We start from the raw sequence: 27864 nt of genomic DNA, 5'->3' as shown, positions 1-27864 counted from the left end.
GTGGGGCACGTTCCCTTCTCTGTGCTCCGCAATAGCCTGGTTCTACCTGGGTTAGGACACTTTCCCCATCAGCTCATAACTACCTGTACCCTCCGTTGGGGAAATGCTGCCATGCCCTGCCTCGAGCTGCTTGGCACACACCATTTCTGTATAACACGTCGACCTTGTGTGCAAACATCTGCGTCTCCGGCCGCAGGATCTGCTCTGCCTGCGTGAGGGGCAGGACCAGAACGCCAGGGAGTAAATGCAGCTCTGGGAGCAGCTCTCAACCAGGGAGCCTTCCCAGGTCTTCCCGCACTGACTGGGACAACTCCGAGCTCACCTCCCCTGGGATTGAGCCCCTGCTGCTCACCACGGCCACTTGCTCACCGACACACTTCCCTGGGCTCCTTCCCTTCTCTCCCCGACCTTCCTTCCTCTGCCCCGGTGCTTCCTGGCATCTCCTTCCACTTAAGTGGCTTGTCCTCAGTCCTGATTTCTGAGTCTATTTCTGGGGATGCCCCTCTTTCCACCCCACACTCCAGCCTAACCTACGGCAGGTAGAAAGGTGTTACTCTTACAGCCAGCCCAGGAGCAAACACAACTGTCTGACATAAGCCTCCGGGGCCGTGGAAGGTGGATGGGTGATCACCACCGCTGCTCCTGCGATAAGGCAGGAGCCCTACCCCATGGTCGAAGCCCCGCTGTCTATCCTAGAAGCATTGGGATAGGCTCTTGCTCTCTCTAGCCTACGGAAAACACTTTCTGCATCTCATGATGGATTTGTCTGGAGTGCCCACAGGAAGCTGCTGGTCTGCGGGGACCTGCAGCTCTCTCCTGAGACCCCCTGGCAGGAGAGAGGGACCCTGAACTGGGGGAAAAGTGGCCACACCCTCCATCCTGTCTGCAATCGCTGCTGCTATTGTCCTTCTGCCTTGGGCTCCATCTGGCCCACCCTTCCTCGAGGGGGTCTTTTTCCAGCTGCCCTGGGTCACCAGCTCCAGGCTGGCTCCTGACAGGACCCCTGACACCAGCAATTCTGAGCATGCACAGACCCCGTGGTCTGCCTGCCTGCAGTCCTGGCCCTCAGCATGTCAAGGACTCAGGCATGTGAGGGCTGCCAGGAACCCACTTTGCTGCCCCCCAGTATTGCCCTCTGGTTCAGACGCTCCCTACAAGTCCTATGAGGCTTTGGAGACAAGGCTGCCGGTCGAGGGGTGCCTCTCACCTGCCTGAATGCTATCTTACCTTCCCTGCACTAAGCGCTTGGTGGTCCTTCAAATGTCTCCAAGAGTTTTTCTGCTCTAGAGAAGAAGCTAAAGGGGCAGCCTTTCAGTTGGGGTTTATGGTCACTCTCTGGGCTCGGATATTCTCCCATAGACCAAAGAGAGCCCCTAGCACCATGAGGAGTGGGGAGGTATCTCCCATCACTTTTGGGGGGTAAGGCCATTCCATCTGTATCTTCTTCTCATTCAGTGCTGACCAGCTATGGCTTCACCCAGCTCTGCTACCGGGCAGCATTAGTTGTCTTACAATCAAGGGGTCAGCTTCCGGGCACTGGGTCACCCCCTTCTCTGGGTGCTCCCAACACACCTGCCAGTCCATTCTTGTTCAGAGCAAGATAGCTGTTTCTCTGCCTCAGCCCATCCACCCAGGGCCTATAGCCGCCTGTAACCTTCCCTTCCAGTGGCTTCCCAGACCAACCCATGTGCTTTTCTCTGGGAAAGGAATTGTGAGGTTTGCTCTCAAAGCTTCTTTGCCATGGGCTATCCCATGGAGGAGGGGTTGGAGGGGCCAGGCCTGGGAGACGGAGACTAATAGAGATGCTTTCACCATAATTCTGGTGACAGCTGCAAAGGCTGGCGGGGAGGGGGGCGGTGGATTCCAGAAAGAGAGCCAGCAGGACCTGGCAGCTGGGGGTGGGGGATGGGGGAGAGGGAGGGACCCTGCTCCCTGGCAGGCATTGGGACAGATGCTGGAGCCACTCATGAGTGACGAAACCTAAGAGGAACAGCGGGTGTGGGGTGTGGAAGGCAGGGTCGAGCTGCTGCCTGTCATGGATGGGGTGCCCATGTGCTGCCCAGGGGGAGGCGCCCGGCAGGATGTTTCCGGTTTCAGCAGAATATGAGCCGTCCCTAGGGACAGTGCAGAAGTAGTAGGGCAGACCCAGGGGGACACTGGCGTTCTGAGCACTTGGCCTTCCTGCACCTGGCAGAGGAAGAACGGAGGACAGAGGGGACCGAGGAGGGCGGCACAACAGGGAGAGGAGCCAGGAGGGTGTGGTGGAGCTGAGGCTTCGAGAGGAGAGAGGGTCACTAACAGAGCAGAGGGTGAGGTGAGATGCGGTCGGGTGAGATCAAGCTGCGCGGGGCGGAGGCAGCCGGCAGTGGGTGTGGACCGCGGCCAGTGCACGGAAGTGCTGGTAGGTTTTGGAAGAGATGGATTGATAGGTTTTTTTTCCTTTTTCTTTCAACATTATAAGATGGTCTCACCGTCTTTCAACTTCACTTATTTCTGGTAAGAAGTCATCTCTCATTCTTATTGTTATTCACCAGAATATGATGTTTGCTTTATATGGTGGCTTTTTAAAAAATCATTTTTTAAATTTTTAAAAAGAATTTATTAGAGAGAGGGAGTGAGTGAGAGAGAGAGAAGGAGCAGAGGGCAGAGGCAGAAGCAGTCTCCTCGCTGAGCAGGGAGCCTAACGCAGGGCTGGATCCCAGGACCCTGAGATCATGACCTGAGCAGAAGGCAGATGCTTCACCCACTGAGCCCCCCAGGTACCCCTCTATGTCTGCTTTTAAGATTTTATTTTTAAGATCATTGGTTTTCAGCAGCTGTGGTATTGGGTACAAAACATTTGAGTACAAAACATTCCCTTGCTCTGAGAAAAGTCAGCCGCCATGCAAGTTGCCGTGGGGGGGGGGGGGCGAACAGCTGTACGAGTGAGCTTGGAGACAGAACATCCCCGGCCAAGCCTTCCCGTGAGACCATGGCCCCGGCCAACAGCTGGATGGCAGCCTTGTGGGTCACCTGGAGGCGGAGGCACCCAGTCCAGCTGTGATGGGTGGCTGCCCCCTACAGAACAAGAGATGACACATGGCCATTGTTTTAAGCTGCTGGGCTTGGGGGTAACCTGTTACATGGCCACAGGTGGCTGGAGCAGCTGGCTGTCAGCTTTCAAGGCTTTGCTGAACTGACATCACCTCCGAAACAGGGCCCCGCTGCCACGGATGCTCTTTGTCCCTCTCGGCCCCAAATCTAGGAAGACTGAGTTAGAGGCGTCATGGAAATGCAGCTTACCGTGGCGTATAAGTAGTTTGTAATTGCGTTTTTCCTCGAAGGACATGTCACTGGAAGAGTCTGGAAAGAGGTCTCAGGTCACAAACCCCACCAAGGAGCCCTTCACAGTATCAAACCAGGTCAGGAGTTTCTGCAAAGAGTGTTGGTCCACCTTTGGGGTCAATGAACCCTGATTTATTTTCCTATTGAATGAATGCTCTCTTTACATCAGGAGGACTGTGGGGCAAACAGGGGCGGGGCTCATTTTTTGAGGTGCCAAGAGGTCCCAACATTGATTTTCATAAGGGAAAAACCTTTCTACTGGTCAGAGCTGCGCAGCCCACCTGAACTGGGTGGTGGCTGGTGGTGTGTCAGTGAACGTGGAGCCCAAATAGCATGGCCACTGATGAGGAAAGAGAGTCAAGGTGAGTTTCTCCATGGGACAGACATTCGTTGAATGCCTCTACATGTCCGTTAGGAATTCTGTCTGTAACAGAAAAATTGACTAACACTGGCTTACACAACAAGGGATTTGCTTTTTCCTACCTCACAGAGAATCTGGAGGTAGGTGATTCCTTGTCTTGATTCAGTGGCTCAAGGGTGCAAGGGTCAGAATCTCTCTGATTCTGACTTTGCCCCTGGTTGTAAAGTGGCTGCTATGGATCCGGATATCACATGTGCATCCAAAAGTAATGATCTCTGCTGCCGAGAAAAGCCAGCATCAGCTGTGTTGACTCCTCTTCCTGAAGAGGAAAGCCTTCCCTGGAAATTCAGGTGTGCTGGTAAATTCTCAATTCCTGGCTTTCTGGGGGATGGGAGCAAGGAAGAAAGTCCCGATCTAGAGTCGTTACCAATTTCTGTGCTATGAATTCTCCTACCACATCGAATTTCAAGCTACCAACAGGGCGTTGCTGGCTGCGGCTACGGGAAGAGATGCCAGGAACCCAAAACTGTATGGTATTTCTATCATACAGTTACAGAGAATGTAAAATCCTCAATAGTATAGATAACTGTAAACTCTAGTAAAAAAAAAACTAGGAAATAATGAATTTTGAATATTTATTTTTGTTTTTAATATAATTTTTAATTATAAGTTTATATCATTTAATTTTTAAGTGATGACTGTGTTTCAGAAGTGACTTTGCAAAATTCTTACACAATGAACAATCAGCTCTCAAGGTCCGGTCCAAATTGGCTCGAGGGCACCACTGTTAGAAACCTTTCAGCCAACTTCCACTGCGTCTCACTCACCAGGACGGTGTCACATGTCCACCTCAGGCTGTGAGGGAGGCTGGGAAGACAAGACACAATTCAGGTCTATAGGATGGAATATGGCCAGGGAGCAGGGGCTGGAAAAGGACGGTAGGGCCAGCCAACAAGCTGACTGATCGGTCTGTCTCCAACCAACTGCCCTGGAACAGAACTGTGCTGAGATTTGGAGCACAGGGTGAGCAAGACGGTCCCATTCCTATTCTCTCGGGGCTTTCAGGGCTAGTGGCAAGAGAGAGGCTTTAAACAAATATGCGTGATTGTGATGCAGGCCAGCAGGACGTACAGGGTGCTGTGAATGTGTGTACTGGGGAGGGGACCTGGTATTAGTTTTTTATTGTTTCAGGAGAAATAACCACAGACGTAGCAGCTTAACATGACGCTCGCACGTCTCAACAGTTTCTGGGGTACATTTTAGCTGGGTCCTCTGCTTGGGCTTCACTCAACCTGTTGGCCAGGCTGCACCCTCCCTTGGAGGCTTTGCTCGGGAAGAATCCACTCCCAAGCTTCTTCAGGTTGACGCCTGAATTTGTATCTGTGGGCCTGCATGATAGGGGGCCTGGCTTTTCGATGGCGTGTCTGTCACAGTTGTGCTTGGTGTCGGGGTGGCTACAAAGCCTTCCCGGGGAAAGTGACATTTAGGGAGAGGCCAGAAGGGTCAGGAGGAGTTGGCTTGTACAGGGAGAAAGTGTGTCAGGCAGAGGGCAGTATGTGCAAAGGTCTGCGGCCTGGAGTGACCACCCTTTGTAGTAACTACTTTACTCCCTGGGATGGTATTTTCCTATTCTCTGATGTCATCCCCAAACCACAGTGGGGCCCTGACTGGAGAGGAGTAGGGAAGCTTCTTATATTCATGGAGGAATTTATTTGGCAAGTCAGTTTGAAAGTCAGGCTTTCAGTGGTGTGTGTGTGTGTGTGTGTGTGTGTGTGTGTGTGTGTGTGTGTCTGCATGTGCAGGGAAATGGGACCTTATCCATTTATCCGTCTATTCTCTCACCATCCCGAGAACCTTAAGAGCACCAAGCTCTGCTCTGTGCACAGAAATGAGTCAGAGTCCTGCCTTGTCCTGGAGAGGTCACACTTCACTGAGTGGTGGTGGGGGGAGCCACTGAGACAGGAAATTCCCGCTGGTGATGTGAAGGAGGTGGGAATGCAGAGACGGATTGCATCAGGGAGCAAGGGACATAAAGCACCCAAGGATGGATTTCAGATTTTAGCCTGAGCAACTGTGTGGATGAAGGCCATTTACTGAGCACAAGAAGAATGCAGAGGACCGGCCGGGGGGTGTTGAATAAAGCACTTGTGTTGGCCACGAGAAGATTGAGATGCCCCGTGGGCAACCAGCTGGGGATCTGGGAGAGGTCAGGCAGGGCTGGAGACAGAGACCTGGCGATCACCATAGTATGTAGCCTGGAAGAGCATGAGATCCCCTGGTAAGAGAGTCCATGACGGATAGAAGGGCATCTGGCCCCAGCCATGGGCTACCCTGGTACCCCAAGAGGTAGAGGCTGGGCAGAGCAGGGGATGGGTCCTGGAGACCTGAGGAGTAGCTCCTGACATAGAGAGAAACCCAGAATGTGTGTCAGATGATGCTGAAAGATCAAATACAAGGAGGACAGAGGTTTTCAAGATGATCCGCTCTTGAATACACAGGGATGACAGAGGGAAAAGGAGGGCACTTCAGGTGCAAAAGAGCAAAACCACAGAGGCTTTGAGGTGGGAAAGGACAGCAGCTTGGCTCCTGGCTCTTTTATCAGGCGTTAAAGTGACCCTGACAAATCTCTGGTCCTGCGGGGGAGGGCCAGGTTTGCCTCTACGCCAAAGCATATCCTCTGTGCTGTGAAAATGTTTGTCGAATGAATAAAAGATGGATGAGTGAACAGGGAGACTGTGTGACTTGGGGCGGCAGCTGATCTCGCTCCTTGGGCCTCGGTTACCCTTTCTGTAATGCAGGCCAGCCCTACAAACCTGAGTTTGGGGTTTGGGGTGAGCATAGCCTGCTGAGCGGATTCCGAGCGGACAATACGCTCGGCCCTCCGGGTTTGGGCCGCGGACTCCGGCGCTAGCTGTCCTGCAGCCCCGCCCCGGCGCGGCCCCGCCCCCTCCTTTGTTTCCCCGGCCCCGCCCCCTGCGCGCGGCTCCCTCCCCATTGGTCGGGGGGCGGGACCCGAACGCCGGGCGCCGCCGGGGGCGGAGCGAAGGGGCGCGGGCGGGGCGTATGCGCCTGCGCGGTGCTCCAGCCCGGCCGCAGCCTGGCGCCGGCTGCTACTCCGCGCGGAGCCCGAGCTCAAGTCCGATCCCGAGCCGGAGTCCTGCTGAGGCGGCGGCGGAGGCGGCCCCGCCCCGGGGCTCCATTGTTGCGGCGGTCGCCGCTCCGCCCGCGGCTCGGCTCTGTTTCGTTCGGCCCGGAGCGAGTGCTGCCGAGGCGGTGGCCTGAGGTGAGGCGGCGGCGGCGGGGCCGGGCCGGACCGAGTCCGGGACGGACAGTGTTCCGGGGTCGGGCGAGGGGCTAGGGCTGGTGTGGGTCCAGGGACTAGACTGGGGTCTCGGGGTCGGACGGGGTCCGGGGCTGGGGGAGGGGCCAGCACCTGTGTGGGTCCAGAGGCTGGACTGGGGTCCCGGGGCCAGACGGGGTCCAGGGGCTGGACCGGGGTCCGGGGCTGGCAGGGTTCGGGGCCTGGCGAGGAGCCAGGGCTAGTGGGGGTCCAGAAGCTGGACGGGGGTCCCAGAGCCGAGCGGCCGGTCTGGGCCTGGCGGAGGTCCCAGGTGGCAGGAGTCCCGGGCCCGGCGTGGGTCCCGAGTTGGGCGAGGTTCTCGGTCCGGTGGGGGTCCGCGGACCGGACCAGGGTTTCGGGGCTAGGTGGAGGTCCAGGGGTCGGACGGAGTCACAGGCGGCAGGGGTCCCGGGGCTGGTGGAGGGTCCTGGGTCGGTGGAGGTCCCAGGCGGCAGGGATCCCGGGGCGGCGGGGGTCCCTGGGCCGGGTGTGGCAAGTCCAAGCGGGGCCACCGCGGGGGTCGCTGCCCGAGGTGGCGGCCGCCGCCCTGAGCGCTAGTAGGATGGGAACCAGGACTGACCGGGCCGTCACGCATCCAGGCGCCGGGGCATTGTGTCCGCCTTGGGGGGCACCGAGGGGGCTCCGCGCCTGCTGCGACCCTCCGTGGACCCGCGAGTCAATGCGCGCGCGGGCTTCTGATCATTCAGAGTAGGGGCACTGTCTCGGTCCGCGCTCCCCCAATGGTGTGGCTGATTTAGTGTGTCTGTGAGGGTAGCTCTGCGTGGGCCGTTGCGCGTGGGGAATCCCAGACAGCTTGCGAGTCGGAGAGACTGTTCTGTCTTCCCTACCCCTATGGCGTGACCAGGTACTGTGTCTCATTGAGGATGACTGCATGGACTCCGATGGTGGGGGTCCTCGTCACCCTGAGAGTGAGAGGCTCTTTCTTTCTCTCCCCATCCCCATGACTGGTTAAATGAATGCGTTGCCAACCATGGCCCTGCGTGGACCCGGGCTCGTGGTGTCCTGGCCACCCTGCAAGTTGAGAGAGTCTGCCCCTGTCCCTCCCCTGCCTTGGGGCTTCTAGGGGTGTGATCCCAGCACCGCGCGTGCGCGCGTGTATGGTGGTCTGTGTGGTGAGGGGGTCCTTGTGCTGTTACTGGAGCCTGGCAGGGTGTAGCGGGTGGTGCGGGGGCACAGTTGGCCTGGGTAGGACAGCTGACTTGCTCTTTTATTGTTTTTTGTTTTGTTTTGTTTTTTGCCAAATGAGCAGAAAGGGGAGCGGTACCTCAGGGCTGCCCTTCTCTGGGAACCCACCCCTCTCCGTGGCCCTGGGTCCCTGGAGAGCCTGGGGCTGTCACCGCGCCCGGACCGCGCGTCAGGCCGCCCCATTTCCTGCTCCAGCAGGAGAGCAGGCTCTGATTGGAGGGAGCCGAGCCCCTCTGCCCTGCGCTTCTTGATTTCTTCCGTTAGGATTGGGGGAAAAAAATCTTCAAAGCCAGAAACTCTCCTAAGAATTTGGCGGGCTGGAAAATGCATTTGAAGGAGGAGAATCCACACCCAGGGAATGAGGCCAAGGCAGTTAGAGTTAGAGGTCAAGTTGACAAAGGGATGGGGGGGGTTGAGGTTATGGATGGAGAAACTCCGATTTCAGCCTGATGTCAAGACTTGATGCTACCTTGCAGGGTCTCTATCTTTCAGCCACTTAAATATAAGTGGAAACACTTATAATATCCCAGGGATGATTCTCCTCCCTGGGGAATGCAAAGTTGAACAAGACAGTCTTTTCCTTTGAGGAGTGTTTTGTTCTGGTCTAAGAAGACTGAGGCATAGGCGGAAGTAGTTCTAATATCCAAACTGAAATTGCTGGTGAACAAGATGGTGTATAAATCACAGGCGTACCAGATGAAAATGTAATAATGCAGTTGTTGTTTTTATACAGTCCAAACTTAGCATGCAGACCCTTCTCTGTGTTCAGCTCTTCCCATCTCCCCCACCTGCAGCTGCTGTCCTTCCAGCTCCTCTTACCCATTCTTACCTGTCAGTTTAGGTGACTCCTCCTCTTGGAAGCCTTCCCTGAAATCTTTTGTCCTGCCCTCTCGAGCTGTGTATGGTCTTCGAGGACAGAGTGGCTAGCTGTGGTATAGTGTTAAATGCTCTGACAGAGATGGACACAGTTTGTATCCAGAGCTGAGAAGAGGCATATTTAAATGAGAGGGTTTTTTTTTTCTATACCATGGTTCCAGATATTTCATGTGATTTATTTCTTCACCATTCTGTAATTCTTCAACTCTCCAAAGGGTTCTTAGAATAATATTTGTTGGTCCTTCCTAGTGTTTGCCGCACAAGTGAGTGCAGGGTCACTTGATTAGCATTCACTCGGTCCAGTTCTGGTGCCACAATTAAGTTCCTGTTTGTTCCTGCAAAGATACCCCTTCTGGACTTCACTTTCTTCACCTTTGAGAGTCTTAAACTGGGGAAGAATCTTCTTAGGCCTGAACCTTTAATTCCTTTAACCAAATGGAGCAGAGGAAAGCTCTCTTAGCACGAGTGTGTAAATAATGGAGATCTTTGAAAATATAGATTCAAAAGTGGAAGTTCTTTTCTTTTTCTTCAAAAAGTTTGGTTGCATGGGTGTATACTTTGTCTCAGATTTAAGGCAGGAGTCTGTGATGGAAACTGAAGCAACATTTTGATATTGTCTTGCATATTCTTTATAATTATGTTGTCCTTGCAACATCTGCACCTTATCAGATTGGTTTGCTCTTCTTCTTAATGAAGTCATTGGGTGCAGAACTCTTGTCTGGGGGCGCCTGGGTGGCGCAGCGGTTAAGCGTCTGCCTTCGGCTCAGGGCGTGATCCCGGCGTTATGGGATCGAGCCCCACATCAGGCTCCTCCGCTATGAGCCTGCTTCTTCCTCTCCCACTCCCCCTGCTTGTGTTCCCTCACTCACTGGCTGTCTCTATCTCTGTCGAATAAATAAATAAAAAATCTTTAAAAAAAAAAAAAGAACTCTTGTCTGGAGCATTTCGTTGATCTTTTGAGTGTCATATGAAGGCAGCCAACTGTGGGCTTCTGTATATCCCAGTCTCTCACAGAGATTTTAATTTGGGGAGTCCGAAATAAGTGGAATGTGGAGAGGGCCTTGAGTAGGTGTGTGTGACTTTATATAATGGCTTAAAGCACAGTTTAAAATTGTGGCTTGCAAAAAATTTACTTCCTATGTTAAATGGCCTATTAGGGAACTCCAATTCTAGGGAATATAGTAATTAATCCTTTAAACTATTAATCTCCTCTCCAGTTGATCTGTCTAGTAAGATGGGAATTTGGTATGCTTGATTTCCTGAAAGTCACATGTCTGTCTGTAGAAAGGATACATATTTTTCTGTGCTATTCTTTTTTTTTTTTTAAAGATTTTATTTATTTATTTGACAGAGATAGAGACAGCCAGCGAGAGAGGGAACCCAAGCAGGGGAGTGGGAGAGGAAGAAGCAGGCTCATAGTGGAGGAGCCTGATGTGGGGCTCGATCCCAGAACGCCGGGATCACGCCCTGAGCCGAAGGCAGACACCCAACCGCTGTGCCACCCAGGCGCCCCGTTCTGTGCTATTCTTATTTGGATGATTACAGGGATTAAAAATAGGAAAAGATTGGGGCGCCTGGGTGGCACAGCGGTTAAGCGTCTGCCTTCGGCTCAGGGCGTGATCCCGGCATTATGGGATCAAGCCCCACATCAGGCTCCTCCGCTATGAGCCTGCTTCTTCCTCTCCCACTCCCCCTGCTTGTGTTCCCTCTCTCGCTGGCTGTCTCTGTCTCTGTCGAATAAATAAATAAAATCTTTAAAAAAAAAATAGGAAAAGATGTCTGGTAGCAATGCCACTGAATTAGGATTTTCACTTAACCCAGTAGGAGTTTTGTCCTCTTTTTGGTTTGCATCCTTTCCTAATTAAAAAAAAAAAAAAGTGCTTTGTTACATGCTGTGTGTGGTTTGTTTTGTTCGCAATTTTATTTTAGGAGGGGCCCTCAGAAACTCATCTGGATCTTCTTTGTGGTTTTCTTAGGATGTATTGATAGTCTCCCTGAAACTTAGCTAGTTAATGCTCTTTCTGTTTCGAGATTACCACTTCATTCATAGCTGGCTGGGTCTTTATATGGATCCAGTGAAAAGGTGTCTCCCATGGATTGGAATGCCTGCGGATAGAGATGGTGGAGTTTGGACTCTGCATTTCAAAGCTGTCCTCTCCTGTTCTTTACTGAAGGAAGAGAGGACCCCTCACTCTCAGCCAGGGACCCAAACACAAAGCCTCATTCACCCCGTTTTCAAGGACCGATGGTGTTTCCTTTTTTTTTTTTTCATATTGTGATGTTCTGTAAATAACCTTTTTCTTTTACGTATTATTTGCCTCAAAGTCAGTCTTTAGTGTTCAAGTCTAACCTCTACCCTATACCTCATATCACCCACCACATGGATTTTCTTCTCTCCTTTTAATTTTGAAGTCCTCACCGTGTGTGCCTGTTATCTCAGGCTACCTCACTCAAGATCTTTTTGGATGCTGGCAGGATGTAAATACAAGTGGTACAGTGCAGACCACGTCCTTCGGTTCTCTTGGACAGGAGACATGAACTAGATAGAGACTGGGGCCTAGTAAGGCTTTCGTGAAGCCCAAGTGCTTCTTTGGGCTGCAGCTCCCTCAGCTGTAGAACGGATTTAGCTGTCAGTCATGCCTCTTCCCTGTAGCTCAAGACGTGGTTCTGAGCATGAGATGGAATCGGGGCTGTAGTGCGATTTGTATGTTGCCAAATATGGTGCCCAGGATTTTCCAAAAAATGCTGCACAATTTAATGAACCCAGGTTGTTCTTCAGATCTCTGGATGTTTAACGTACAGATGGTCCTTAGTGTGAGCTATGTCAGGCAACTTCGTTCCGGATTGTTTTTTACCTTTAATTGGCCAGTGCTGTTTGGTACTTCAGCACTGTGGGGAAAGATCATGTCGAGTCACCACTAATCCTTTGTAAGCAAGACGATGGCGCGTGTGTAGCATACAAACCTCCAGGTTTGTGCGATCCCATGGACGGTCCTTTAACAAAACACACTTTCTTGACCTTTCGCTTCCTGAGCGACCTGTCTTGAGTTGGGAACAGGCAATAGGCAGTCTGAGGTCGAGGTCAGCAAGCACTTGCCGGCTCACAACGGAACTACGCAGCACAAGTGAGCAGCGGGCATCAGTGCGGACCTGCTTTCAGCTCCAGGGTTTCTCGGGCCTTCCCCTCCACAGGCCAGCCTGCTCCGGAGACTGCGCAGTACTTCCTGGTGTCTCTTTCTCTTCCTCCTGCCTTTTCTTCCTCTCTACGTACTGCTCAGTGCCTCTGAGCACCCCCCATCACCCAGTGGGACGGATACATTGGCTAATAAAACACAGCATTTGTCCTCAAAGAATCTACCTTTTATACACAGATATTAAATTATGCTGTCACACAGCTCAACAAACCTTTATACAGGTCACCTGCGATGCACCCAAGTGCCATGGTAGATGTGGACATGCGAGGTGGGATGCCGTGACTCCTGCATGAAGAGCAGGGGGCTCCACGGCCCAGCGGGAGAGGCAGACCTCGGTATGATTGCGTGACCATGTTGTAAGTGCTGCCATAGGTCCGTAGGACAATTTGGGGGCTGGGTTGGTGTGTACAATCCAGCATTTATTCCCCTGCATGCTACTTAGAGTTTATTGGGCAAGACCCAGATCCGCAGGTTTCTAAGTTGAAGGGCAGTGAATTACCCAACACCTAAAATTCGTAGAATGTTCTGGGCGCTTTGTAATTCCCCAAATCTGCATTTGTCAGAACAAATCTCTACTGTGTAGATGGCCATTGCTGTCTGTTGGCTTCAGTCAGTTTACTCTTTTCACATGTCCACAAAGTGACAGGCGTGCTCCTGGCATTTGCCCATCTACCCCTGTATGGGTTTCCTGTGGCTGCTGTAACAAATTGCCACACACTTTGTGGCTTTAAAACAACACAGATTTGTTATCTCATGGTTCTCTAGGTTAAAAGTCTGACTCTGGCCTCACCGGGCAAAAAACAAGGTGTGGGCAGGGCTGCGTTCCTTCCTGGAGAATCTGGGGGAGAATTGCCTCCAAGCTCGTTCAGATTATCAGCCGAATATAGTTCCTGCAGTTGTTGGAATGAGGCCCCTGTTTCCTTTCTGGCTGTCAGCCGGAAGGCCGCCCACGGCTCCTAGAGGCCTCTTTCTGGTCCTTGCACACAACCCCCTTAGCCCAGAACCGGCAGGGACCACTGAAGCCTGCTGCAGCTCTCCGACTTCCCCTTCTGCCATATCTCTTCTACCTGGAGAAAGTTCTTGGCTTTTAGGGGCCCATGTGATTAGATGTGGCCCACCTAGATAACCCAGGGTAACTTCCCCATCTAAGGCCGATGGCAAAGTCCCTTTGCCATGTAATGTGACATAGTCATGGGTTCCAGGGATTGGAGCATGGATGTCTTTGGGGACCATTATTCTGCCTTCCACAATTAGCCGATCCATTTATGACAGCAGCCAATGAAGCTGTGACTGTTACCCTCATTGATATATATGTTAATGAACCACCGACATTTTAAGCCAATGGGCAAGACCATTAAGATCCCTATTAAGTGACAAGACAGTTCTGATTCACTGTTGAGCTGTGGGTGGGGTTTACAGCCAGAGAGACGCAGGTCAGTCAAAAGCAGAGTAACTTCTGTGTTTTGTACTTTGGGCTTCTTAAGTGGTGCGCTCTTGATTAGAGGAGTTTTGCCAAGAAGTCATTAGAGGAATTCCTCCATCAGAAAAACCAGCCATGGTGGGGGGGCTTTTAGGGCCTTGCATTTTCAAGGTTTACACGAAGAACTCTGTCCTCATGGGGCAGAGGTGCAGGATTCCACGTCCATTTCTAGAATGGAAACAGCCAAGTCAACCCAACGGGGATTCGCATTCCGGAGTTTTAGAGAGTCTGTTTCAAGGTTGAGCAAAGCCCAATAAACAAAATTTCCACTTTCACCGATAATTAGGAATGAAGTGCGTTTTGTGGTCAAGGAAACAACTGGTGATGACCAAGTATTTGAGACCAAGTGTGGCCTCGTTTGATGTAGGTGTTTTTAATAGCTTTTTGTAAGGATTTTTTTTTCCTTTACAGTAAATGACAAGCTCTGATTTGAAATAAACTTCCTGTAAGAAAATAGAATCTAGAACTCTAAGGCTTTTCAGCTGGCCTTCGGGAATTTATGAACTGCCTGTGATCCTGGGCAGACCATTTTGTGTGTCTGTGCCCGTGTGTGTGTTTAGTGGGGAGACGAGTTCCAGCTTGCCATTCGTTTTCAACGGGACTGGGTTCCAGAAGGTTTAACACAACACTCAGTGTGATCTTCCTGCTGGTCAAGTATCAGATTTTGTTAAAAAATTTAATACTCATTTTGAACAAAGTTCTACAGGCACATAGTTTTAAGAGTCAAAAGTTCTGTGAGACTTAGAACAAAAACACAGCAATCACCTACCCCGCCCTTCTCCACCCTGATTCCTGCTCCTCAGAGGCCATCATTTTCGCATTTCAGCTCTTTCCTCCAGATTTCAAGTGTGTGAAACATCCTGCTATTTAGAAGCCGGTTTAGGTGCTTTATCCTACTGCCTCCTCCCACCGCCACCTCTTTCCGCCCTGTTCTCTCTGTGTGATTACGTTAAAGGTTTGCTGAAGAATTCAGCAGCACTTAGGACAACTGTGGAGATGTTATTCCCAGCTGAGATGTGTGGTCTATTTTGATTACATCAACTTTCTTTTTCTTAGAGTTTGTTTTGCTTAGTTTTCATTGTATCTGTCCTTTATTCACCCCTCACCCCAGAAGAGTCAGTCTCCTCTCAGTACATCCACCCCCACCAGGTAATAATTCTGAACTTCCCATCCTGCTGTCTTTCCTCTCCAGTGCTCTCTGGCTAGGCCTGTTGCGACTGTCCTCCTCAGATCTTCCCTATCACCCTGAGAGTTTCTTTCACTCTCTCTTGGATTAAGAATCCTCCTTCTTAGTTTTTTTTTTTTTTTAAAGATTTTATTTATTTGACAGAGATAGAGACAGCCAGCGAGAGAGGGAACACAAGCAGGGGGAGTGGGAGAGGAAGAAGCAGGCTCATAGCAGAGGAGCCTGAAGTAGGGCTCGATCCCATAACGCCGGGATCACGCCCTGAGCCGAAGGCAGCCGCTTAACCGCTGTGCCACCCAGGCGCCCCCCTCCTTCTTAGTTTTTTCTCTTACTTTGGGGGAGCATATACACAGTAGCTGTTGAAGAAATATATGTGTATATATATATATATATTTTTTTGAGATCTTGTATAATGTTGGAATATTTTATTCTCACATGTAATTGACCATTTGAGCATAGAATTCTGGGCTAGAAATAATTTTCCTGCAGAATTTTGAAGACACTGCTCAGAATTCCAAGTTCTAACCTGAAGTCGAGGTGTCCAAAGCCTTTTCTTTGTTGGTAACCCACACTTTCCTTTGCATAATCTTTTAGGCCCTTGTTGTTGCTGGTGTTTGGAAATTTTGTGATGGTCATGTCATGATGTGGGTCTTGTTTTCATTCCTTGTGTCGGTCACTTGGTGGGCCTGCCCCATCCATGGACACCTGTCCTTTATTCTGAGCACACATTCCCCTACGGGTCTTCTGCGCTTTTCTATTTACCTGCTTCTTTGTCTCTGTTTTCATTTTTGGAAGATTTCTCCGGCCTTTTTCTAAACCCTTCTATGAATTTTTTTATCGATATGTATATATGTGTATATATTATACATATATATATATACGTATATATATGTTTAATATTAGAAACTCCATTATAGTCATTGAAAATACATATTTTTAAAGTACCATCCTTTCTGGTTTTGAGAATGTGGTCAGATGTGGTTTTATTGCCCTCCACATCCTGGAGGAATGGTTTATTTTTACATGGCTTCTCAGTTTGATTATCTAACAAAGCCTGAAACATTTGATAGTAGTTCCGTGACACTGCTGCAGTCTGAGAGAAAAATTACCTTTCATCCCATTATCTGTTTTTCAATATGGAAAAAAAGGGCTGCTTTTCAGTCCTTGCAGGCATTAGACATAGGGTTGTATATTTCCAAACATCCTCTTCCAACACATTTCTTTTCCATCCATGCATGTCGCAACTAAATTTTGCCTCCACCTTGTAAATCTAAGAGTGTCCATTCGGTGCTCTGTGTGCGGCTGCCATCAGTGAGTTCAGAGTTTGGAAATCCTCATTTCCTTTTACTTGACCTGGCTCACTCCTACTGATCGTGCACATACGTGTGGTATGCAGCACTGCTGGGGGCAGGCAGCATTGAGAAAGCTGCTTTTGGGTTCATTTTTTTTATCATAAAAATATTAAGAAAAGGAAAAAGAAGTAGTAGTAATGATGGAATCTTGTTCTGGACACGAGGTAATGGTGCCACATACTAGTGGTATTTTTAGCCATGGTGGGTGGAGCTAGGTTTGGGGCTGTCAGCTAGTCTGGAACTTTCTAGCAGAAGTAGTGTACAGAAATGGCTTCTTGGGAGCAAGACACAGGCCTCCTGGGGGTTGTTTGATGAAGACATGTGTGACAGATGTCCAAAGAGGAAAGGAGAACGCATGGAACCCTACATGGTGAATGGCTCTTGAAAAGTAAAGGGTTTTCCGGAACATTTACAGCATGCAATTCTCGGTTACATGAACTGTCTGATGTGGAAGCAAAAGTGAAAGTGACAATCCGAATGAATCTTGAGGACATATGGCTTCATAGTTTCTTGTGAAAATCCCCTCTTCCCAATTAATTCAGATTTGTATGTTGGGAGGTCATACATAAGTTCTTTGATTTTTTTCCTCCGGATGGGTTAGTTCAGTTTTCCTGGGCTTGAGGAGCGACTGTCTGTGTTAGTCTGTTCAGGCTGCTGTAGCAGAAAGCAAAGACCAGGGGGCTTGTAAATACCAGAACTTTATATTTGGAGTCGTGGGGGCCAGAAGTCCAAGATCAAGGTGTTGGCCCATGCTGGCTCACGGATGACGTCTTCTTGCGGAGTGCTCATGTGGTAGAAGGAAAATGGGGCTCTCTGGGGCCCCTTTTATAAGGGTACTACTCCCATTCAGGGGGCTCCACCTTCATGACCCAAGGGCCTCCTGAGGGCCCTACCTCCTAAGACCATCCCTTTGGGGGTTCAGTTACAACCAGGAATTCTGAGGGAACCCCAACATTCGGTCTGTGGACCTTCTGAGGAGCTCGGGGTCCTGTATCACCTCCACCATCTCTACTGCCTCGCTTGGTTGAGTGCTTACTGCGCCCGAGCACTGTGCCAAGCACTTTACATCCGCACCTCGCTTCCTCTTTGCAGCCACTCTGTGGGGTGGGTGATGTCCTCATTTTGCAGGTGACAGAACGAGATGAGACTCCTGGGGACTGGAGTTAGCAGTCCGTGTGGTGTGTTTAAAAGTTCTCATCACGAGAGACTATGCTCATGGTTCATTCCCATGAGAGACTATGCTCTCTGATTTTTAAACCGAGATGCAACGGATGTACCACGACGGATTGGTTTCAGGTGTGCAACGTCAGGATTTGATACGTGTGCACACTGCGAGGTGATGACCACGGTGAGTCGAGTTCACCTGGATCATCACTTCATCATTTGTAAAGCATGATCAGTTTTTCTTCTCGTGATGAGAACTTTTAAACACACCACACAGACCGCTGACTCTGGGAAACAAACTGAGGGCTTCAGAGGGGAGGGGGTGGGGGACTGGGATAGGCTGGTGCGCTGGGTGTTATACGCAAGTAATGAATCATGGAACTTTACATCAAAAACTAGGGATGTACTGTATGGTGACTAACATATAATAAAAAAATATTTAAAAAAAAGAAAAAAAAAGAGTCCACAATAACCAAAGGTGGAACAAACTGGGCAATAAAATAATAAAAATAATACTGGACTGGAACCCACAGAATAGATAAGTCCAGATTGATATAATTTAAATAATGGAATAAATAAATATAGGAGGGAGAGAAAAGACAGCTCTTTATTGTAGAAGAATACCAATTAATGCACAAGAAATGAGGGAAATTTTTAAAAAATCACCATTAGACTACAGCAATAATTGTTTCAGGGAAGATCAAGATCCACCAATGAATGCTAAAATCAGGGAGCAAAAGATTAAGGAAAAACAAGATATTGGCATAGACTAAAACCAGCACTCCTCAGGGTAATTATTAAGAAGAAAAAATTATTAACTTTAAAGTAGAGCAGTACAACAAAATCCCCATAACCGACATCACAATAACCAGCAATGAGACATATCAGTATCATATGTCTCTTGATATGATTCACTGGGGAAAGCACCATAATCACCTCAGTGGCATTCTTGCCAAACAAATAAGCTCAGACCTGAGAAAATATAATATAAACAAAAAATGAATGATCTATTATATATAATACCTGAGCAGTACTCTTCGAAAGTTTCAAAAACCTTTCCACAGGTTGAAGGAGACTATAGACATATGACTATTAAATGTAATGTATGATTCTGGAACAGAAAAAGGACATCAGTGGAAAAATTGGTGAAATCTAAGTAAAATTTGTAGTTTATAGTAAAAAAAAAAAATCAGAGAGCAGGAGACATTGACTCACTTGCTCAAGATCACATGGTAAGTGGGATTCCAATACTAAGACCGAAGCCTGGGCTCCTGACTCCTTGCTACCCTGGCCTCTTTATCTGCTTGGACTTCTTGGTATCTCAACACTGAGCTGACAGGTGAGCCCAGGAACTGTCATAATGGAGTTTTTCACAGTGCCAGCGACTCCCGCTTGGCAGCCCGGTGGCTCTTGCTGCCTTTGACCTGTAAGGCGCTCCTTGTGGTGCGGGCAGGTCTTCAGTGTCCGTGCCCCATGCCCCGTGCACTCATTCCGCCAGCCACGCGGCAGTTAGAGCACCTCGTCTGGGAGCAGGAGTCCCGGCCCAGCTGGCCCTTATAGCTGCGGGGGGAGAGGGGCAGACATGGGTTGGTTGGCTGTTTGGGCTTGTGACAAATGCTGGCAGAGGTGAGAACGAGAGGCTCTGGGACATTAGCAGGGGTGGGGGGCGTGGTGCCACAGAAGATGTGGTTTGGAGGTGGACTATGGAGGAGGAGTACTGTTTCTAGGGTGGAACTGAGCAGCTGAGGCTTCCTCGGCCCTTTGAAGATTCCAGGTGGCTGGTCCCACTTGGATGGCTTTTCCCGAATTCACGGTATTTTTAGTGCAGGGCAGGAAGTGACCACAGCAAAGGAGCCGCCTGTCTGTCGTGAATGTGTTAAGTCTTCGATGTGTAGCAGATTGGGCCAGCCTGGGCCGTGAGAAAAGAGCCTGGGCCTCCACCTGGTCGGACACCTGTCCGGCGAGGCCCAGAGGGGTGTCATCACGCCTGGACCCCGCATGCCAGCTGCACCTGGATTTGGGGAGTACAGAGGAAGCTGCCGTACTGTGTGTGAGGACCATTCCACAGACTGCTTAGCCCGTCCTCTGGGTGAGATAACCTCAGAGAACAAAAGGGTTCTTACTGATCCACACCCTGCCTTCTTTTTTTTTTTTATTATAATAATATATGTATATATTTTTTAAAGATTTTATTTATTTGTTTGACAGAGAGAGAGAGACAGGCAGCGAGAGAGGGAACACAAGTAGGGGGAGTGGGAGAGGAAGAAGCAGGCTCCCAGCTGAGGAGCCTGATGTGGGGCTCGATCCCAGGACCCTGGGATCATGCCCTGATCTGAAGGCAGACGCTTAATGACTGAGCCACCCAGGCCCCCTATAACAATATTTTTTTATTATATTATGTTAGTCACCATACAGTACATCCCTGGTTTTTGATGTTAACGTTCCATGATTCATTAGTTGTGTACAACACCCAGTGCACCATGCAATACGTGCCCTCCTTACTACCCATCACCAGCCTATCCCATTCCCCCACCCCTCTTTCCTGCCTTCTTGACACTGAACTAGCCCTTGTACCATAGTGGAGGGCATTTCTGAAGCCTCTGGATACTGGCAGTCTGTCGGCTGCCCATGGAGCTTGGGGAGAGCAACCAGGGGTGATGGCGGAGATACAGGCCCCCCCAGGCCTGGGCTGGCATTCTGGCTGTGCCACTCATTGATTAGCAGTGTGAAATCTTGGGCTGGTCAGTAACTTCTGTGAGCCACTTAGACAAAGTGGAAAAACTGCCTGCTTTGTAAGGGGAGCAGGTGTGCGAGATAATGAACGTGAAGTGCTTTGTGTGTGCGAGGCGTGCGGCGAGCGCTGAGTGTAATGGCACGACTGGCATTACTGGTAGTAGTTACAGCTCTGTCTCAGGAGCGCCCCAGTGAAGAACGTCACCCACCCTGGGGTACTTGCAGCGGCAGCGCAGGGGTGAGTGTGGGAGCCTCTGACATGAGTAGCGAGTGGCGGCAGAGATGCGGAATCTGTTACTGTCCGGCAGTCAAGTTTGCATGGTCGGTTTGCAGCCACCTGCCCGCTGGGTCTCAGGACCACCTGGGTCAGGTGCGGCTAAGCTCCGGGGCTGTGCTGGCGTGGGATGGTGCAGCCTCCCGCAGCTGCTGGTGGGACAGTGTGTCCGTGCTGTGTGACGGAGCTTGGGCTGCCCGGCATGGTGTCCGGGTTCTAGCTCCGTGGGGAAGGCACTCGGAATGGTGTGAGCGATTGAAGTTTTGTTTTTGATTCTGAATTGGATTTAAGAGTGAGTTAATAGGGCACATCTGAGTCTGCTAAAAATGGAGGTGAAGGGCAACGTGGAAAAATCACTTCCTAATTATGGATCATTGGGTGTGAGTTAGAACGACCCATACCTAAGTTGAAACGTGGAAACAAATGTTGTCTTCTGGTGACCCTTTGAGTCTGGGTGTCATTGACTGAAAGGGGCCCAGGTGAGGGGTCTGGGTGAGGGGCTGTCAGCCTCATCCTGAGGCATCTTGCTGTTCTTCCTGCAGGAGGGGAGCTGGGACAAGGGTGTCCACAGCTGGGAGTGTATATGAACCACTTTACGTACAGTGTCCCGTCCAATACAAGCTGAGCAGTAAACACTATTTTTATTAAAGATGGAGACAGAGGCTTAGTGGTTTTAGGGAGTTGCTCAACATCACACGGTTGTAAGTGGAAAAGTGAGATGCTGACGAACTCGGGTTTGACCCCAAAGCCCTTGAACTTTCCTTAACACACGGTCACTTCCCTGGCAGTGGGGGAGGGACTAAGAGCCCCAATACATGGGGCTTTGTGGAAAGGGCCTGGGGGATGTGATGATGTCTCCAGACTTGCAACATGCTGCGTCATGCTTCTGAGTTACAGAATGACCATCTGGAGAAAAGCCCCTGGTTTGAGACTGTGGAAATAGATGAAGAGCAAACATATGAGAAAGGCAAAGCTGTGTACCGGGTACTGGCTGGAGCAGGGGTCGGCTGCCTGCACTGGGCAGAGACCCAGAGGCAGGGAGAGCGGGGCGGGGGGGGGGGGGGCTTCCCAGAGGAGGAAAGGGGGCTCTTGAGTGAGCCCGATGGGGGCTGGAGGCTTGGGGAGGCTGGAAGGGGGCGTCCCACGTGGCTGATTAGGGGAGTGGGTTTGGGTTTCTTGGGTTGGTCCTGAGTCCAAAGCAGGACAGAAATCAGAGGTGTCAGTTATCCGTCCTGTCCTGGCTGATGGTCCCAGGGGTTATTGTTGCGTTCCTGGATTGTTCTTAGAGACAGCAGTCTGTCTTCTGCAGATCTGACTAAGAGCAGGCCGGCTCCGTGGCAGGTCACCATGGGTAAGGGGCCAGTTCCCTGAGTGGGTGGCTCTGGGCAAGGGGCTGGTTCCCTGGGAGGGTTGCTGTGGGGAAGGGGCAGCTCCCCGTGGGAGTTGCCATGGGCTGGGGGTCAGAGTTGTTTCTATACATGGTCTAGTCATTGTCTTTTTGTATATTCAGTCTCTCATCTTTCTCTTATTGGTAACTATATTAAAGGACAAATATGTCAGGAATTTTGTGGCTATCATATGGCCCCTGGACGAAGTTTTTCACACTGACGTTTACAGCAGAGTGACTGTAAACTGTGGGGCCATTACCTCCAAGATTTAAAATAGAAAGGCTTCAGTAACATCTCCTCGTCCCCTCGGTGTGGTCACATGTTTCATGGATCGTTACAAACATCTGCTTTTTTCCACTCCTGGCTCTTTGTCGCCCACTTTGTGGTTGATCCGAAGCCCTGAGTGTCTCATCTCTTGTGCACGTCATGGTTGGTCTTTGCTTGTCCATCTGGTCCGTGACATTGAGTTTTGTCACCTTTATCGGGACTGGAGTATTGAACTGTGGGTCAGCCCACTGATCACAGGGACTAACTGGGATGCAGGGAAATGCTCTAGTGTTTTTGGTGGCAAAGCCAGGAGTAAAAGCCATGTTCCTGCCACAGGAAGGCTAAATGTGTGGCCCAAAGTGAAATATTTTTATAACTGATTTTCATTGATCTCTGCTTCTCATTCTTATTAGCACAGAAATTTTAAGTTGGCCTTTACATGTTACCATAAATGTAAACAGTATTGACTTGTTGATATACAGTTTACCCTTTTTCCTGTTCATTCATTATTTGATTCAACATGATTGACAGGACACTGTTGTGGGCCCCACAGGTTCATGTGGTGAAGCCCTCACCTCCATGTGATGGTACCGGAGTGGAGTCTGGCAGGTACACTGGGTTAGGTGAGGTCGTGAAGGTCTGGTCCGATGACAGCAGGCTCCTTGTAAGAAGAGATAGCAGAGAGCTTGCGTGCCGTCTCCACGGCGTGGGCGCACTGCGGGAAGGCGGCCGTCTGCAAGCCGGGGGAGCGCTGCACCCGGGAACCGCGTCGGTAGGCACTGAGATCTTGGACTTCCGGCCTCCTGAACTGTGAGGAATCAGCTTCTGTTGTTTATGCTCCCAGTCTGCGGTCTGTGGCCCGAGGCGATTAATGCAGACACGGTTCTAGAATACTGCAGTCTGAGCCTAAGTTGGCAGTGCTATAAAAATAAACGCATGGCACTTTGTATTTGGAGACAGCTCCATGATCCCGGGCTGGTACCCTTGCTCGTGTCCTCCGAATGGCGTCTTGTCTGTATTATGAGAGCTTCCTTACCTATCTCCACCGCACCCATGTCAGGAATCAATGGGGTCATATGGTGCCCTGCGCTTAATATTCCACATCCGTACAAGCCCCTTTTGCGGTTTTCTGTTGTTAAGACGGAAGGCAGATTCCTTGACTTGGCATTCAAGGCCTTCGTGATCTAAGTGCCATCTACAGGTTGGGGTTTCTTCCTCTCTTACATCACCAGCCTTGCACTCCAGCTAGTCCCGTGGGCCCTTTTCTGAAGCCCAGGGTAAGAGCCACACGTACAGTTTATGCTCTCCCCCCTCTTCCTCTGTTCACTGCTGCCTCTTCCTACCTTGCCCATCCTTTGAGGTGTGAAGTACTCCTTTTCCACGACCCCCTCTCCGACACCCCGATTAAAATTGCACCGCCACCCTTAGAACGCTGACGTTTTGTTCCTTACTTAATTAATACACTGGTCTGTGAGGTAGCTATTACGAGTTACCTTCTTTTTCATAGTCGGGTCAGAAATGCTGGCTTCAGTCCTGTGTTTTGACCATGGGACATGAGCAGTGGCGCAACATTTAAAGCGTGTTAGAGAGTGGAAGGGGGCCCCACTCCGGTCCCTGGTCTGTCTCCCGTAACCACGTGACCAGCTACGTTTGCATCCTTGAGGCTATCTGAGCACGATCAAGCACTCGTGGAGAATTGTGTCTTCTTCAAAAATCACAGATGTGGGTGTAGGAGGAACGCTACAATTCTGTGTTGAGGTTGTTCCCAGTCTTTCAGAATAAGAGGCGGGGCTGTGTGGTGCATAACCCCTGTGCAGGTGCACGAGTATGTCCGTGAGGTGGTTCTAGAAGTGGGGTCGCTGGGTCAAAGGGTGTGCACACCTGAAATTCTGGCTGGCTGGTGCCAGGTTCCGGTTCATCAGGGTTCGACGATTTAATCTTCTCCCCGTCAGCGTTTAAGTCACCCGTTTTCCCTCCCCTTGACAACGCAGTATGTCCTCACGTGTTTTGTTCTTTGACAGTCTTAAAGCTAGGTTTAAAAACATTGCGCCTATTTTAAAGAGTAGGGGACTGAAGCTAACAGAGTTTAGGGAATTTGCCTGGTTTCCTGAAGATGGGTAAGCCATGACCTGAATTTAGCCTTCTAAATTTCAAAACTTGTTTTCTTTGGAGGCAAACTGACATAAAATATACATTGGCTTTGACAAGTTAATAATTATGTACTGTTAATTCCTTCTCCTGGAATTATAGGCCATGCATGTGAGTGTGTGTGTGTGCACATGTGCCTGTGTGCAGAGGGAATTTTCAGAGTAAGAGAATTTTTACCGAGTCTAGGATAGTCCTCAAAAGGCAGTTCAGATGGTAAAATAATGTTAGTAAGTTCGCTTTTAAATCTCAAAACATATCTAAATTGTCTTGACTTCTTGGGGCGCCTGGATGGCTCAGTTGGCTAAGCATCTGCCTTTGGCCCAGGTCTCCATCCCGGGGTCTTGGGATTGAGTCCCCCATCGGGCTCCCTTTTCATCCGGGAGTCTGCTTCTCCCTCTCCCTTTTCCTCTGCCCTTCACCCACCTTGTGCTCTCTTGCTCTCTGGCTCTTTCTCTCTCTCAAATAAATTCTTTTTTTTTTTTTTTTTTTTTTTGAGAGAGAGAGCATGAGAGGGGGGAGGGTCAGAAGGAGAAGCAGGCTCCCCACTGAGCAGGGAGCCCGATGTGGGACTCAGTCCCAGGACCCTGGTATCATGACCTGAGCCGAAGGCAGTCGCTTACCCAACTGAGCCAGCCAGGTCCCCTCTCAAATTCTTTAAAAAAATAAATTGTCTTGACTTCTCAAACCTTTTGATACAGATTGATTCTAAGGGCGAAGTGTAGGCTATTTGTGTCTGAGGAATTCCAGCTTCTTGGTAAGAGAAAGGGAACCTTGTTAGGAACACTTTCAATCTGTAGCAGCTGTCTGTGTTCAGTAAATTATATTTTCCATGTGACTGACAAGATTGTTTTGGGAAGCAAGTACAGTTGAGCAATTAAATTTGCTCCCTTGATAATTCAATTCTCTTTCCTTTTTTCCTTTATCCAGTCTAGTGACAGCATAAAATCTGCCTATAAAGCCCCTGGGTTTTGTTGTCATCCAGAGAAGGGTGACCCCTCTCCCCCCGAAATACGGACCATCACATACCATGCTATGAAATTAGTCTAACACAATTGTGCCTAACAATTTTGATATTGTCCGTCTTCCCAATATACGAACTGAACAATATAATTCATATATGAATTGTGTGTGTATGTGTATATAAATGTACGTTTATTTATTTTTATGGTAGGAATCAAATAATACTGTTTAAAAGGGCCTTTCTGACAAATTCCAGATAGCCTTCCTGTTCCAAAAGTATGGCAATTTGATCTATACTCAGGTATACACAGTTCTCTGATTGCTCTGTGTTTTAGCGATCATACTTCCCGTGTTGTGGATCTGTCTTGAATTTGCTCATCAGACTTACGTTTTCTACTCAGGTCGATTGTTTTGTTTTGTTTGTTTGTTTGTTTGGGTTACTGAGCTAATTACAATCTGTGTGAATTCCCTTCCGTGTTAGCTACATTCTCTTTCTGATGGATCATCTTAATAAGTGATGGGGCTTTACTGGTTTTCCAGCAACGGGCGTTCAGGACTCTGGGCTGAGCAGTCCCAGAGAAATCGTGCTTACCCTGTATAGCAGTGAGGACTTTCAGGGCCAGCAAAACACACGAATAGTTGTTATGGGACTGCACACCAGCACTCTTCTGGGAGTCAGGACACCTGGCTCTGCCCTGCTTCAAGCAGTAGCATGTTCCCAAAGCCATGTCATGTCCCTTCCTGGATCCGTGTGTTTGTAAGTAGAATGGTGATGACTGGTGTTCTAAGGTGCCTTCCAGCATAGTTATTCACTGTTCTGTTGTCTGCACTGTGCAGAGCGTGGTGGGAATGACAAGCTAATGTCAGGTGCCTTTGTGGCCATGTGGAATTGCAATCCCATTTCAGAAAAGGGGCAAGCTAGCGGCGCTGGGCGGGTGCGCCCACGGGAGGAGTTTGGAAGGGTGGTGCCAAGTCCCTCAGGGTGGCTGATGGGCCCAGACCCCCCTGACTGCTCTGAGGAAGACACATGCAGAAAGCGTGAGGTTGGTGAGAACAATCTCAATCTCCAAGTCTTGGATTAGCCCACAGGAGAGAAGGCGGAGGGACGGTGTTCTGTGTCTGCAGGAGTCTGGCGCACACATGGACGCCAAGCCTGGACTTGACCCTTTGGTTCATCCGGTTCATCTTCTCTTTACCCTCCTGATGCCACTTGCTTCTCCGGGAGAGTGGCGATGAATTCCTTTGAAAAACTTTACAGGAGGAATAGGAAGATGCTCCCTGAGAATAAGTCAGGTAGTTAAGAGAGACGAAAAGCAAAAGGTGAACTGACTCTTTCTCGGTGTCTTTGGGGTAAGCGCTATTAATATTGGTGTGTTTCCTTCCAGATCGTTTCCAGTGTATCTACAAATATAAATGTATATTTTGGAGGTAATTTTTTAAAACGAATAGTATTTGATGCACACTGTTCATGCCTCCCCCCCGGTAGTATACAGAGACATCCTCCTGTGATGATACGTGGGTCTAACCGGCTCTTCTGCCCGCGGAGTGCTAGGTGATCATGGCTCATGGTAATGACCTTTACTGAGCGTTGGAATGTGGCTGCTCCTGTGTGCTGAGAGCGTTTCCCACACTGGGTCACATGATTTTTCAGAACAACCCTATGGGCGAGTGTGGTTATCGTTAGCATTTATCATTTTACAAATGAGAAAACTGTAGTAGAGAGAAGCCTCCTGCTCCAGCTCGTGGCGTGATTTCCAAGAGGGATGACACATTCAAAAGGATTCCTGTGAAGTTACAGCGATGGGCATTTACTTACTGCGGGAAGCGTTTATTGCCTACATTCTGGGGAGGGGGGCACCATCGGAGGAGCTTTTCCTGAAAGCATGTTTGGGACAGGGCTAGAGGAGAGACCGCCACGGGCGCTGGGCCCTGCCAGTGCAGGGAGGGACGGGCCCTGTCGGGGAGAAGGGGCAGAGAGGAGGTCGCTGGGGCCCTTGAGACAGCCCTTTAGCTACATTCTGTCCTGCTCTTGTACACTTTTCAGACATTCAGTTTTGGTTTTTATGATGGCTCACCTGACTCTGAATGGCCCTTATTCCAAACCACCTGAGTCAAGGTCAGAGCTGACGCCCCTCTAGCTGGCGAGCTGTCACTCCCAACCGTGTGGGGAGGGGAGTCACCCGGGACTAGAGTGTTCGCTGACGGGCAGCTGAGTGGGTTTGATGCTGGCCGAGGTGGATCACACTGTCCTGCTCTTTCCTGCTTGGAAGGAGATGTTTCCCTCGTCCCTGAGTTTTGCTGAGGGGCTGGGGGTTAGAGCAGCAGTGCTCTGGCATGTGGTGGTTGGTACACGTGTTACACCAGCGCAGTGAGAGAGCTTCGTGAGATGTGGGAGAGCACAGAGCGCTGGGACAGGTCCTGGCGGTCACCGTGGCTGGTCGTAAAGGCTTCTGGGGCAGAGCACCGTCAGACTTGTGGCCACAGCGCGGGGCTCCTGCTGTATGCTTGCTCTGCTGTTTTGGCAAGTTTATTTGGGTGTCTCCGGTAGAGAAGGCGTGACATCAGCTGTTGCCACCAAGTATTTATAGCGGTCGGTACCTCCTCTGTGGGT

At 50.0% G+C, this 27864-nt stretch overlaps 1 protein-coding gene across 4 annotated transcripts in view; it reads left to right on the top strand.

Annotated features, from left to right (window-relative positions):
• Positions 1-6764: 6764 nt before the first annotated feature.
• AFAP1 (actin filament associated protein 1) overlaps positions 6765-27864 on the top strand; it is a 150880-nt gene continuing 129780 nt past the window's right edge. For all 4 annotated transcript variants that reach the window (XM_045777084.2, XM_045777082.2, XM_045777083.2 and 1 more), the window contains exon 1: positions 6765-6968. The gene's annotated coding sequence lies outside the window, so the exon portion shown is untranslated. The remainder of the gene's footprint in view (positions 6969-27864) is intronic.

The sequence above is a fragment of the Ursus americanus genome, chromosome 8 (genome assembly GCF_024610735.1).
Source record: "Ursus americanus isolate L20-20 chromosome 8, mUrsAme1.1.p, whole genome shotgun sequence".
Classification (NCBI taxonomy): Eukaryota; Metazoa; Chordata; class Mammalia; order Carnivora; family Ursidae; genus Ursus; species Ursus americanus.
The sequence above is the reverse complement of the archived record's forward strand: the minus strand, read 5'-3'. Positions and strand labels throughout refer to the sequence as shown.